Here is a 13,986-nt window from a genome sequence, read left to right as displayed (position 1 = left end):
AAGTATTATTATTATTAGATCTACTTCCTTGCTCCCTAGCTACCTCTTTAGATCTGTGTAGATCTGCTGCGTTCTGTTTTGAACTCTTTCCATCTCTAGATATACAACTTTAGATATCTTTCGTTTTATCTGCTGGGAACTTTGATCTGTTTGGATCAGTTTCCTTCTATGTAGATCTACTACCTAAGCATATAAATTTCGATGTGAGTTGCTCCATCTGGATCTGTTCTATTTCGATCTGTTTCGATGGCTGTAAGTCTGCATAGAGCTGCTTCGATTTGGCCAGTTGCATTTCGATCTGTTTCGAAGCTAATCAGTGTAGATCTATTGCAATCTGCTCAACAGGTCAGCTGTTGCGATCCATGATCTATTGTCGTTTGCTCTGGCTTTGTCTTGAGCTGCGAGGAACTATTTCAATTTGTGTAGATCTTTTTCAATCTACTTCGAGTCTGGCGATAGATCATCTCTATTCGAAATGCAGCTGTCATGGGCATTGCCATTGCCATTGCCATTGCCATTTGTCGAGTCCTTTGCTGTGGCTGTGGCTGTGGCTGTGGCTCGGGCAACCAGCCCACAGCTAATTGCATTGAGTGGACAGGCAACGCCCATTCTACGCTGGCCAGCACTCCTCCGATGATTATTATGTGGAACTGCTCTATTTGGAGTTATTTTGTTTTCTGATTGCGCCGCTTGTTGTGTGGCGCGATAATCTAAAACGTTGGCTTGGCCGCGTTACAGTTTTCATCTTTTGTGCGGGGGCATTCAACAAAACAAATGCCGACGCCTGCAGGGTCATGTGGCATGTGGCATGTGGCACGTGGTAAGTGCAACGTGCAGCGTACAGTGTGCCACATGCTGGTCAACTGACCGCAACAATGGTCGCTTTTAATTACAGTTATTGTCGCACCCTTCGGCCTCATTTGCATTTGCATTTGGTTTCGCGCAGCTCGAGGTGAGGGCGCGGGCGATGTCGCGAGCGTTTTGCGCAAGCGCACGCCTCAAGTGGCATGCCACTAGCCGCATATGCCACCACCGCCAGCAGCAGCAGCCTTCATAATTAGCATAACAGTTGAACTGCAATGTCCATTGCGACAATTGAGAGTCCAAGTCGAAGTCGGAGTCAGCGCTCAAGCCTTGAGCGTCGCTTAAGTCTTTTCTTATTATTCCTTTGAGCAGCCAGCAATGAAATTTATGTAAATTAAATGAAAACTTCAACAAGCGGAACCAGCCTGCAGTTGCAGCATATGGCCCAGCTCCCAGCTCCTAGTTCTTTCCCATTTCCCATTTTCCCAGTCTGAGTTACAGCCACATAAATTTCGAGAGTACCGTCAATTGTCAGCGCCCCCGTCGGAACCCTTGCTTCTGCCTTCCCTCATTCCAGCCAACACTTGAGATAAAGATCGCGCCTTGCCACCGATCGACCAACTGACACGCCTTCAGCTGCAATATACAACTTACATGACAGTCAAACCTACAAAATGCATATTACAATGGGCCCTTAAAGGGCGCTCTAAAGGCTTCTGATATGTCCATAACATAACAGCTTATCCTTTTGTGCCTTGAATTTCCTTTAGATTTCCTTAGATTTAATTGACTTCAAATAGACTTCTAATTAATTGCCAAAGAATCAGTTTCAGTTGATAAATAAATAATATGATAAATAAATAAGTAAATGATAAATGAATTAATATGTTCTGGGTGCACTAATTTAATTTATAGATCCATTTATAGCCACGCAACTTAAGTGGATATTTGTAATTAATCTTGAAGCAGTAGTTTCAACTTTGGACTTTGGGGTGTTATTTGTAAATCTGGCCAAGCTTTAGTAAAGTTTTAGCTAACGATGAAATATTCGATTTTCTTCAGGGCATCTAAACTGTGGGAGGTGCCTGGGGCCAACTGTATGCGATCTATAAGATTGTAGTTAAGTACCATTAACTCAGTTAAACACAATGCAGCCTAATTGGCGCAGCTATAGATCCTTGCTGTTGCAATCAGGTTTGATATGCTCGATTATTTTCAGTCTCTCATAAATTTCAAGTCTTTTTAATAGCTGCAAAAGTAACCATGGATAAGATATTTGCAGTGAGTGCCGCATAGTAACGCCCAAGGATGCAGTTAAGAAATCCTAACTTAATTAGATGAGCAAAAGTATATACCATAAATAGCAAGTTCAGAGAGCAACGATAATAACTCTGCAGCAAATGAGCCCAGCTTCAAGGAAATACATTTGCTTCAATATACACTTAACAAAGAATACTATGAAGAATAAAAAAATGATAAATGAATGCTTAAGTTAGCGTAACGATGAGCAGCGTAATTTATTTCCAAGCATCGACTAAGCCAAATTAATATAATTTCTATCAGCAGAAGCTAGGCCTATGCCACAAGTCTGACTAAGGCTTGGGCTCTTGATGCAGCTATGCAATATTCGCAGACATCGCTGATCGCTGATCGCTGATCGCTGCTCGCTAATCACTGATCACTGATCACTGATCTTGTTGAAGCTGGGGGCAATCGTGTTGATTGATATTATAATATTTAACTTTGATTCCCTTAAATATATTTCAATCATATTTATTTTGTATGCATTCAGTTGGGTCAGGCATAACTGCTTTGAGATCCAGATCTAGCTCTAGCAGATAGGGACACTTTGTAGATTTGGCCAGACATGAGTTGAAACCTTTCGTAATCAACGATCAAATGTTGCGCCTTTTGCATAATTTTTGTGCCTAATCCAATTATGTGTTAAGACCAACTCTTTGAGCCAACATTTACATGGATCAGCTGTGACAAATCACTGCAGATCATCTAGCTCTAAGTTTCCAACAGCGTCAGCTGTCAGCGCCTACGACTACTACCTAACCGGAACTCTTTTTACGAGCGACACTTCAGATATAGATCGCATTCTAGTTGACAGCCAATACGTATTATCTCTCTCTTGCTCTCTTTCTCTCTATCTCCTGCTCCATGTGTGTGTGTGCGTGTGCGTGTGCGGCAGCGAAATGGATTGACATTTATGAGGCATAAATTTTGTACACTTTCTGCTTTCTCCGACTGGCAGCCTGGCCAATTAAGTGCGACGAATCGGCGAGTCTGCGCATTGAGCCTCGGGCTGTTCATACCTTTTTGATGGCATCGCATGGCTGACATGGCTTGCGAAAATTTAAATATGCAGCGTTCTCCCAGGCGGAGCAAAAAAAAGAGGGGTGGCTCATTGTCCAAGAGCCCGGGCTGCTGGCCCTGAGTGTCATCAAAACAATGTTTGCCAGCTAGTTTATGAGCTGCGCCTCAGTTCGCATTTCTCATAATCGTCAGCGTCATCATCCGTCGGTTTCATTTGGATTTCCATTTGCTACCTATTTTCAATTTCACATTAATTTCTTTTCAATGCGCTCGCCATGCCAATCAAAATCATAAAGAGGCCTTTTTGCCCACGTCATTATGCAAACGGCTGACCGCGCCGAAATGTCCACAAAACTGTGGAAAAGTCGTAAAAAAGTGTGACTGCCGCACACACACACACACACACACACTCTATGCACACATTTTTTTGGGGGTCATAAAAAAAACCAACAAACCTATTTTTTTGGTCAAGCGCAACGACAGGGGGTCGAGGCTGCTGCTCAACGGAGGTCGTCGTCGTTTAGTCAAATCTTTGCTATTATTAATAAATGGCTTTGTTTGAGAGCCGATCCGATCCTCAAATGCTCATGATCGCATCTTTTAATCAGCGGGGCATCCCATGCATTGTCCATCCCAAGTCTGTTTATCTCTGCTACTATAAATACAAACAATGCAAAATACTTGTGGCTTGCTCTGTTCTAATCGCCAGAGTCTCCCTAATGATCATCTACTGATCTCTTCAGCTGCTGATCAATGTTACAGTTTCACATATAAGACGAAGATGACATATGCTGAGATGTCTCCGATCTAACTCTTCTCTGATTGAAGTCATGAAGTGTATGCAGCAGCTATAGACAACATTTCATCTGCTGAGTTTTCAATAAGTTAGTTTTCAATACGCAACGGCAAATGTCTCAAAGTCTTAGGAAGACCTTTTGCATGTCAATAACAAGACTCGAGGCTATACTTGAAAGGTGCTCTTCGATGATCACGGAGCATGACACACTTTTGAAGTGCTATACAAATATTGATTGCTTTTCGATCACTCTTTTATGCAAGTCTCAACCTTTCATTTAAATTGAACTCGTTTTGTATTAGGACAATCGATGGGTGATCTTCAATTTGTTGATCTTCCAATTGTGGGATCAGCGTGGCCTAGCAAGTCAGTCTTTAGTCATCATTTGTGACCTTAGCAGTGAGGAGCTATGCAAACAGTGATCGATTGAAACCCTGACCTTGTGTGGGATCGGCTGATGACGCTTTGTCTACGATGTCATTTGAGTCCGGCTTTAATTCTTTTCAAATTGAAGTTCAAGTCTGGTTTGGACGCTATGCAAATACTCTGATTGATCGTTTGATTGATGATCGTTCGTTCGTAACATTGCGGCACTTCCTGTTACTAGCCGTCTGAGCATTCACTTGACCTTCAACCCACACAGTCGACAGCGATCATCATTCAAATGAAGTGTTGCATACATATGCCGTTGCTCTTGATCCTGTGCTGTGCTGTGCTCCTGCTGCTTGCGCTTGGTCTGTCAACGAGCACTAATTATAATGTCAGAGAACGCGTCTAGGTGACCGGCCAACCCGCCGCAGCTACCCACACTCAATCACACGCACACACGCATCTGCACACACACGTGCAGCCGCCTTGACGGATTGATCAGTGTGATTAATGATGTGGTCTGTGGCATTGCGTGACAAGTTTGTTAGTAAATTGAACGTGCCACAGTGTTGGGGTATATTTTTTTGTTGCTCGGGTTTGCTGCAGCTTGTGGCCAACACCTTTCGCATGGCATCATTAATCTTTCGCAATAGTACAGCAAACACAATTCGGCTAGTCGCTGCATCTACAATATATCTGTGATGCGTATAGTGCGAATTCCCACGACGCGCTCTGCACAAAATCGTTTTTAATGAAGTTATCATAAACTCTGCGCCAGGATTTTGCGGCTTTTTGATCCGTCATAAACTGTCGCCCAAAAAGCAGCCGTGCGTGAATTTTTCTCGACTGACCACGAGGACAGCAGCAACAACAAGACGAGGCTAAGTAAAGGGAAATTTATGCATTGATCGTGCGAACGATCGACCTATTCCACGATTGACCAGCGCACGATCTTTGCCGATCCTGCGAAGGATACTACGATTTGCGACCCTCTCTTCCTTTTGCATATCGCGCGCGCTGCTTTGTGCCTCACATTTTCTAATCTGCCTCAAAGATTAATGAGATCTTACCGCAATTTTCTATGGCTGATGTGTTTTTTTCCCATTTTTTTATGTTTTCATTTTTCTTTATAGTCTTAGATATAGTTTTTTTCTTCCTTTTTTATGGCTCGTTTAGAATTGGTAAATAGGGCGCTTGTCTCGTAATTTACATGAAATTGCTTCATTTGCAGAGGCTGAGGTTTGCTTTTTATTTTGTTTCTGTTTTTTCTATTGTGTCTTCCCTAGTCTTGGGAATTTGCATTACTTGACTCTGTTTGATCGGTGGCAATCGCTCTTCATGTCAAAGCTCCGACTGCTAAGGCATCCGTGTGGTCCAGATCGAACAGCAATCGGAGCAGCTGCGGCTCAGCTGCTGGCCAGTCGATACGCTCCCAATTTGCCATGAAATTTCCAATTCTGGACTTCGCATTTCTTTCACACTCTCTGACTTTTGTTCTTCGTCTTCTTCTTCTACTTCATGTATCTGTGTCCATGGGGTCCAAGACGTTTGCGTAAAATATGATTTTACACTGTGATTGCGATATGGATATTAACTTTATGAATGGAACTCGACTGGACGTGAATCGATGAGTCTATGTATCTATGTATCTATGTATCTATGTATCTATGTATCTATGTATCTATGTATCTATGTATCTATGTATCTATGTATCTATGTATCTATGTATCTATGTATCTATGTATCTATGTATCTATGTATCTATGTATCTATGTATCTATGTATCTATGTATCTATGTATCTATGTATCTATGTATCTATGTATCTATGTATCTATGTATCTATGTATCTATGTATCTATGTATCTATGTATCTATGTATCTATGTATCTATGTATCTATGTATCTATGTATCTATGTATCTATGTATCTATGTATCTATGTATCTATGTATCTATGTATCTATTATCTATTTATCTATGTATCTATGTATCTATGTATCTATGTATCTATGTATCTATGTATCTATGTTTCTATGTATCTATGTATCTATGTATCTATGTATCTATGTATCTATGTATCTATGTATCTATGTATCTATGTATCTATGTATCTATGTATCTATGTATCTATGTATCTATGTATCTATGTATCTATGTATCTATGTATCTATGTATCTATGTATCTATGTATCTATGTATCTATGTATCTATGTATCTATGTATCTATGTATCTATGTATCTATGTATCTATGTATCTATGTATCTATGTATCTATGTATCTATGTATCTATGTATCTATGTATCTATGTATCTATGTATCTATGTATCTATGTATCTATGTATCTATGTATCTATGTATCTATGTATCTATGTATCTATGTATCTATGTATCTATGTATCTATGTATCTATGTATCTATGTATCTATGTATCTATGTATCTATGTATCTATGTATCTATGTATCTATGTATCTATGTATCTATGTATCTATGTATCTATGTATCTATGTATCTATGTATCTATGTATCTATGTATCTATGTATCTATGTATCTATGTATCTATGTATCTATGTATCTATGTATCTATGTATCTATGTATCTATGTATCTATGTATCTATGTATCTATGTATCTATGTATCTAATGTATCTATGTATCTATGTATCTATGTATCTATGTATCTATGTATCTATGTATCTATGTATCTATGTAATCTATGTATCTATGTATCTATGTATCTATGTATCTATGTATCTATGTATCTATGTATCTATGTATCTATGTATCTATGGTATCTATGTATCTATGTATCTATGTATCTATGTATCTATGTATCTATGTATCTATGTATCTATGTATCTATGTATCTACGTATCTATGTATCTATGTATCTATGTATCTATGTATCTATGTATCTATGTATCTATGTATCTATGTATCTATGTAATCTAAGGTAATCTATGTATCTATGTATCTATGTATCTATGTATCTATGTATCTATGTATCTATGTATCTATGTATCTATGTATCTATTATCTATGTATCTATGTATCTAAGTACTATGTATCTATGTATCTATGTATCTATGTTATCTATGTATCTATGTATCTATGTATCTATGTATCTATGTTCTATGTATCTATGTATCTATGTATCTATGTATCTATGTATCTATTTATCTATGTAATCTATGTATCTATGTATCTATGTATCTATATCTATGTATCTATGTATCTATGTATCTATGTATCTATGATCTATGTATCTATGTATCTATGTATCTATATGTATCTATGTATCTATTATCTATGTAGCTATGTATCTATGTATCAGTTCTATGTATCTATGTATCTATGTATCTATGTATCTATGTATCTATGTATCTATGTATCTATGTATCTATGTATCTATGTATCTATGTATCTATGTATCTATGTATCTATGTATCTATGTATCTATGTATCTATGTATCTATGTATCTATGTATCTATGTAATCTATGGTATCTATGTATCCTATGTATCTATGTATCTATGTATCTATATATGTATCTATGTATCTATGTATCTATGTATCTATGTATCTATGTATCTATGTATCTATGTATCTATGTATCTATGTATCTATGTATCTATGTATCTATGTATCTATGTATCTATGTATCTATGTATCTATGTATCTATGTATCTATGTATCTATGTATCTATGTATCTATGTATCTATGTATCTATGTATCTATGTATCTATGTATCTATGTATCTATGTATCTATGTATCTATGTATCTATGTATCTATGTATCTATGTATCTATGTATCTATGTATCTATGTATCTATGTATCTATGTATCTATGTATCTATGTATCTATGTATCTATGTATCTATGTATCTATGTATCTATGTATCTATGTATCTATGTATCTATGTATCTATGTATCTATGTATCTATGTATCTATGTATCTATGTATCTATGTATCTATGTATCTATGTATCTATGTATCTATGTATCTATGTATCTATGTATTTATGTATCTATGTATCTATGTATCTATGTATCTATGTATCTATGTATCTATGTATCTATGTATCTATGTATCTATGTATCTATGTATCTATTAATCTATAAATCTCTGAATCTATATAATTTGGTGATATACAGTCCAATTCATCAGGGAATATCTGAGCTATAGTTGGGAAAATATTTTTTTTTGGGGCCTTCGCCATCTCATAAATCAATTCAAATGTCATTTGCTTAAACTTGACATGCTGCATAACAAGTTTTTCTTCAGATTTTTTGAGAGTGCATTTATTTGCTTATTTTTTGTCTTCTTCCTTTTTTTTTTGGTTGTATGTCAAATTACTTGAGGGCGCCTAAATGTCTGAGAAATTTTTGTGGGTTCGCTTCGGGAACGCAGTTGCAGCAGCTCACAGGATCATCTGAAGCAGCAAGAGAAAAAATTAAACGGACAGTGAACTGAACTGCAATGCAGACAACGCTGAAAACTTCTTGTTTTTTTTTGTGGATTTTTGGGTCGTTTTACTAACAATTTTTTGGGTGCCTTGGCAACAGTCGCAGTCGCAGTCGTAGATGCACACCAGAAGCAGCAGAGGGACAACCCTTTTTTGTGTGTGCGTGTTTTTTTTTTGCTGTGAGAAATGCAAATTCGGCGGCAGCTAAAAAGATGTTTAATTTGTAAGCAATGCGCTGTCTGAACTGGAATCTGAGCAGATACAATGCAGATATATACACAATATATACACATACGAGTATATATAGAAAGTATTGTGCAAAAATGGCAAAAAAACTGCACTAATTTGATATTTAGCCAGCGAAGATGAGCGATTGCAGTTGCCGCAAAGGCTGTCTCCTGTGGCATGTGAACTGAATTTGGGCGCTGCTTAAGCGCTTGCTTGACTAGCAGTTGCCTTGTGGTGGCTTCTTGAAGGCTTAAGTTCACAATTTAGAAGCGCTTTGATATATGATCTATGAGCTGACATTGCATACTTGTCTCGTTAGCTTCATGTCTACAGATTCAGCTTAGGAGTGTCTTTAGAGTAGGAAGCTGCATTGAAGAGGTAACCTTTGCAGTGCTCATAGGATGGAAATAAGTTGGCCTATCTATAAAGATAACCTGATAGGAGCATCCAAGCGTTGATTGAGATGTACAAAGATTTATGCAGCATAAATAGCAAATATAAAGTGGATCTAAAGAAATCAATTCTACTAAAAACCGCATGAATAGCAGCGTAAAGTTCAGCCCATATATAGATTGTCTTAGTTATCAAATATAGGTGCAATTGTGTGACTGATGGCTTGTGTGGCTCCTCGAACACAACTTGCCCACGGAGTATATAAAAAACTGAACAGGCGGTGGCAGTCCATTGGACAAGCTGTTTTTATTATGTGCGTGTGTTCTTTTCTTTCTTTTTTAATGTCATTTATCAAATTTCAAGCAAAAATGAACAACGATTGTCGCGACGACCAAAGCAGATCACATTCACGGACTCAGTTTCATTTTTGAGTTTTCAGTTTTTCATTTTCCATTTACCATTTTCGTGTGCACTGTGAAGTGAATATCAAAACAAAGACTTTGAGTCGTGACGTTGCGCTCTTTAAAAATCGGTATGAACAGTCGAACCTACGATCGGTCGATCGTAGGAACTGTCAATCCCGTTTTCCGTCCTTCGGGCGCGCGTTTTCTGTGTCTCGCCATGTCAAGCTGTCAATCAAAGGGCATCCTTCATTCTCATGTTGCCAGAAAGTGAAACTCTCTTACATGCATACACCTATATATGTGTGTATGGGTGTGTGTGTGTGTGTGTAGCTATCTGGCTCTGCCTAAATCAGAGCTTCAAGATTTGCATTTTTAATTTGTTGGCCCGAAATGCAAATGCATTTGCCCTGCTTACAAGCGAAAATCAAGTTGATGCTAATTTTGTCGATATTAGCTGTTTCAGCCCATTAGGCAAATGCAACACCCGTACACACAGGCACACACACACCACATATGTCAAGGGGTTTGTCACATATGTGATCCGATTTCCGCGACCGAGTGTCAAATGCATTTGCAATAAGTTTGCCAAATATCGGGCCGCAACCCTTTGCTATTATTATTATGCTGGGAAATTGAATTTATAAACGATTTAGATAAATTTGCAACAACAACAACAGCAACAGCAACAAATTGGCCCGCACACGCTACAGCAAACAACCCCAGGCCCGATGGCAGTAGATAGTGGATAACCCCTTGCATCCATCCCACTTCTCACTCCTTGTTTTTGCTAATTTTCATTCTAATGAAGCGCAAAATACAAAGTACGAAAAATGCCAATCTGATTGAAATTCAAATCGAAAACGATTATGAAAATCGTATCGATTACAGCAGTGAAAAGCGCAAACATTATTCATAGACAGCCGATTGAGAGTTAGTGAGATACGCTCCATTAGAAAAGAGGGAGGACGCAAAGGCTTAACCAGAGGCAGCCTGAGCTTGAGATAACTCTCAGTAGAGAGTGTCCAAAGAGAAGATTAGATTGCATTGGGCACATTAGATATTAGATATTGTCTTCTCAGCTCGGCTAGGCTTGTCTCTGGTACATGTCTTCGTATTGGCTTAACAATATAGTGCCAAAGATATGGGTGACAATTCAAGCCATGCCCGAGCCTGGCTTTCCATCTGAAGACAGTGACTTGAAGCTGAAAGATCAGTAGATAGAGTAGAAAAATAGAGGCAGCTGGGCACTCGAGTGAAGTGCTCCGATTTGGCTAGAATCATCATTAAGGACATTTCGTTGGCAGTTCGGGGAATAGAAAACGGAATTGACATAGCAGAGCCACCCCCACGCAATGGCAATCGTATTGACCCAAAAAGGCGTCCATTCAAATGCTATCAGAAAGTTGGCCGAGCGCTCGTAAAATCTCAAGATGGACAGCGGACAGCGGACAGCGGACGTCGCATAAAGAGCGCGCATAAATTTAGGCCAACAATTGAAGTCGGCCAAAACGAACGAGCCAACGAACGGCTGCTAATTGAAAGGCACGAGACGGTCTACATAAGATCCGGCAGCACAGCATCTGGACAAATATTTACCGAAGCTTCACCTTTGCCTCGTAAATTGCCGCCTACAAAGGCGACAAAGGGAGAGAGAGAGAGGGATGGAGAGGGAGAGGGAGAGAGTGGGCCCAAAATCGAAATCAATATCCAAGTGAAAGTAATGACCGCTGTCCGTTCCCTCCGAGCCACAGATCAGTGCTGGACAGAGACATTAGGCTACTGTTCCTGCTGCTGCTGCTGCTGCTGCGGCGGCGGCTACTGCTGCTGCTGTTCCAGTAAAAAGAAAATAACAACACACGAGACAAATCTGGGCTAAGACACCTTGCGACGTCGCCGTGTGGGTTTTTCTTACCTTTCTTATTTTTCTTTTCCAACTTTTTTTTGTTTTTGTATTTTTAGTGTGCGGCAGCTGTTGACGCTTTGTCTGCCGGCAATGCTGGCCGGCACAAAGGAGATGGCAGGTAAGCCGCTGCCTGCAGGAGAGCGAGCAATACAAAAGCGAGAGAGAGGGCGAGACGGAGATAGCGAGAGCGTGAGAGCTCTTAAGCTGCTCAACAGCATGCGCCATCTATCGCACGGTGGCAGCAGCTCAACTTAATCTGTGAAGCAACTGTTGCAAGAACTTGTGTTGACTGTGATGAAGTGCACGTGGAACTGTTCAGCTGCAAAATAAAAAGCATAATGAATAATAGTATTTAGTTTTAGAAAATATCTAGAGTATTTGGGGCTTTAGAAAGGCACAAACGTTATTGAAAACTAAATTTATAGCTGTGATTGATGATATAAAGCTGATTCTATATGAGATGGTTTAGTTGTGTATACAGTAGCTAAGACTTTACGGCTTAAACTCTATAAAAAGTTAGTTATCATCTCAAATGAGCTCAGATTTTGAAGTTATTTAAATAGTGAATATGCTTAAAGTATATGTATATATATGTATATTTTAAAAGAAATGAATTTGCTGGACAGCTCGTGGTTCTGGTAAATTCCATCAGCAGAGATTCTCTAAGGATTCAATCAATGTTCGCATTCTCTCAGAAGCCCAAGGACATTGACAAAGTGATCTCGTTTCCGACTGGCTATAATTTGTATCTCTTCTGGTCTGCATTGATCTTAACAGCACGTTCTCCCACTCGCTCCCTCTCTCTCTCTCTCGCTTCGTGCCGGGCTCTCTTCTCTCTGGCTCTCGGGGTGGTTGCTCGGGCGAAACGAACCCATAAACGTTTCGAGCACTCGATCCGCTCGTCATTTCCGTTTGTTGCCTCGTGCGCTGCGAACGTACACGCGCGGTACAACCAGTAAAAATACTAGGAACACAAATCCAGAAGACGAGCTCTACGAGATTGCTAAGCTCTGATTCATACTTGGCTCAAAGACTTCTTTTTTTTTGCGGTGCACCAGTTGAAAAGTGTAAAGGATTTACTTAAAAGTGCAAATACAGAGGCGACATAGTCGCATATATTTTATATATATACCGGTACATATATATATATATATATATATATATATATAGATTGAGCGAGAGAAGGCAGAGACCAGCTACCAGGTAAGTGCAGAGTGTTCGTATCTAAGATCGTGTCATATTCTACGCTGTGAGTAATCGATAGCTTATTTCGGGCTGTTGCATGTGATCCGAGTGCTCGGTCAAGTCTCAGCTACTCTGATCGCTCACACCTGGCAACACAAACACACGCACACACACGCACACACACACGTGAGTGTGTAATTGCGCTCGCACCCATGTGCCGCAACTTATTTGTCTTTTGCCCCAGCTCTAATTTTAATTTGGCCAAGAAATGGGCAAAGGGAAAGCGGGAAACCCTAGAGGACCTAACCCCTAGAGCCATCCACATCCACACAGATCACTGAGAGACCCACAACTATGGGACTTGCGAAGAAAAAAAGTAGCCTGCAAAAGGGGTGGTGCGCTGCTCTAATACATTTAATTTGTTGCTGGTTTGCTTTCGACCTTCTTTCCATCACTTTTTTTGTTGCCCCTGCTACCCCGAGCGCTGCTAATCCCCGATCAGAGGAGGGTGCGAGCGGCATTTCCAATTGCTGATCGAACTTCCAGCAGATCTTAAGTAAATGGAAAAACATTTTTTTTGCGCTCTCGCCTTGTCTAGCTGCAATTTTTTAATTTTCTTCAGGGTGACGTTTATGGATTACATGAATGCCCTATTTTCCTTTTGGATTGTTCGTGTGTCAGTCACTCAGACTCTGTGCTCTATGTGTGTGTGTGTGTGAGTGTGTGTGCCTGAAGGCTAGATAAACAGAATGAGAACGATCCTTTCGTTCCATTCGAAAAACTTCCTCCTTTGGCAAAAATGGCATCATTATGCTGGGGCGTAATTGTTTCACACACACACACACACACACAGAGAGAGAGAGGCGAGCAGATCCTTTATTTTTTTTGGCAAGGACTCGTTCAATTTTATGGTTTGCGGCGTAGCAAAAAGAAGAAGAAGAGGTTTATTTAAGTTTAAGGAAGCAGGAATCTTTGCTGGAAATTAGCATAAGTATAATTTGAATTTGGCCAGGCAAACCAGAAATCGCGCGCATCAGAAGGTCCTTTAAAAGGAGCCGCAGGACGAGTACGTGAAAAACTCGTTTACCGCAAAACAATTTGCAAAATTTCTTG

This window comes from Drosophila hydei, unplaced genomic scaffold, assembly GCF_003285905.1.
Source record: "Drosophila hydei strain 15085-1641.00,03,60 unplaced genomic scaffold, DhydRS2 tig00000333-arrow-arrow-pilon, whole genome shotgun sequence".
Taxonomy (NCBI): Eukaryota; Metazoa; Arthropoda; class Insecta; order Diptera; family Drosophilidae; genus Drosophila; species Drosophila hydei.
This window is presented reverse-complemented; position numbering follows the sequence as displayed.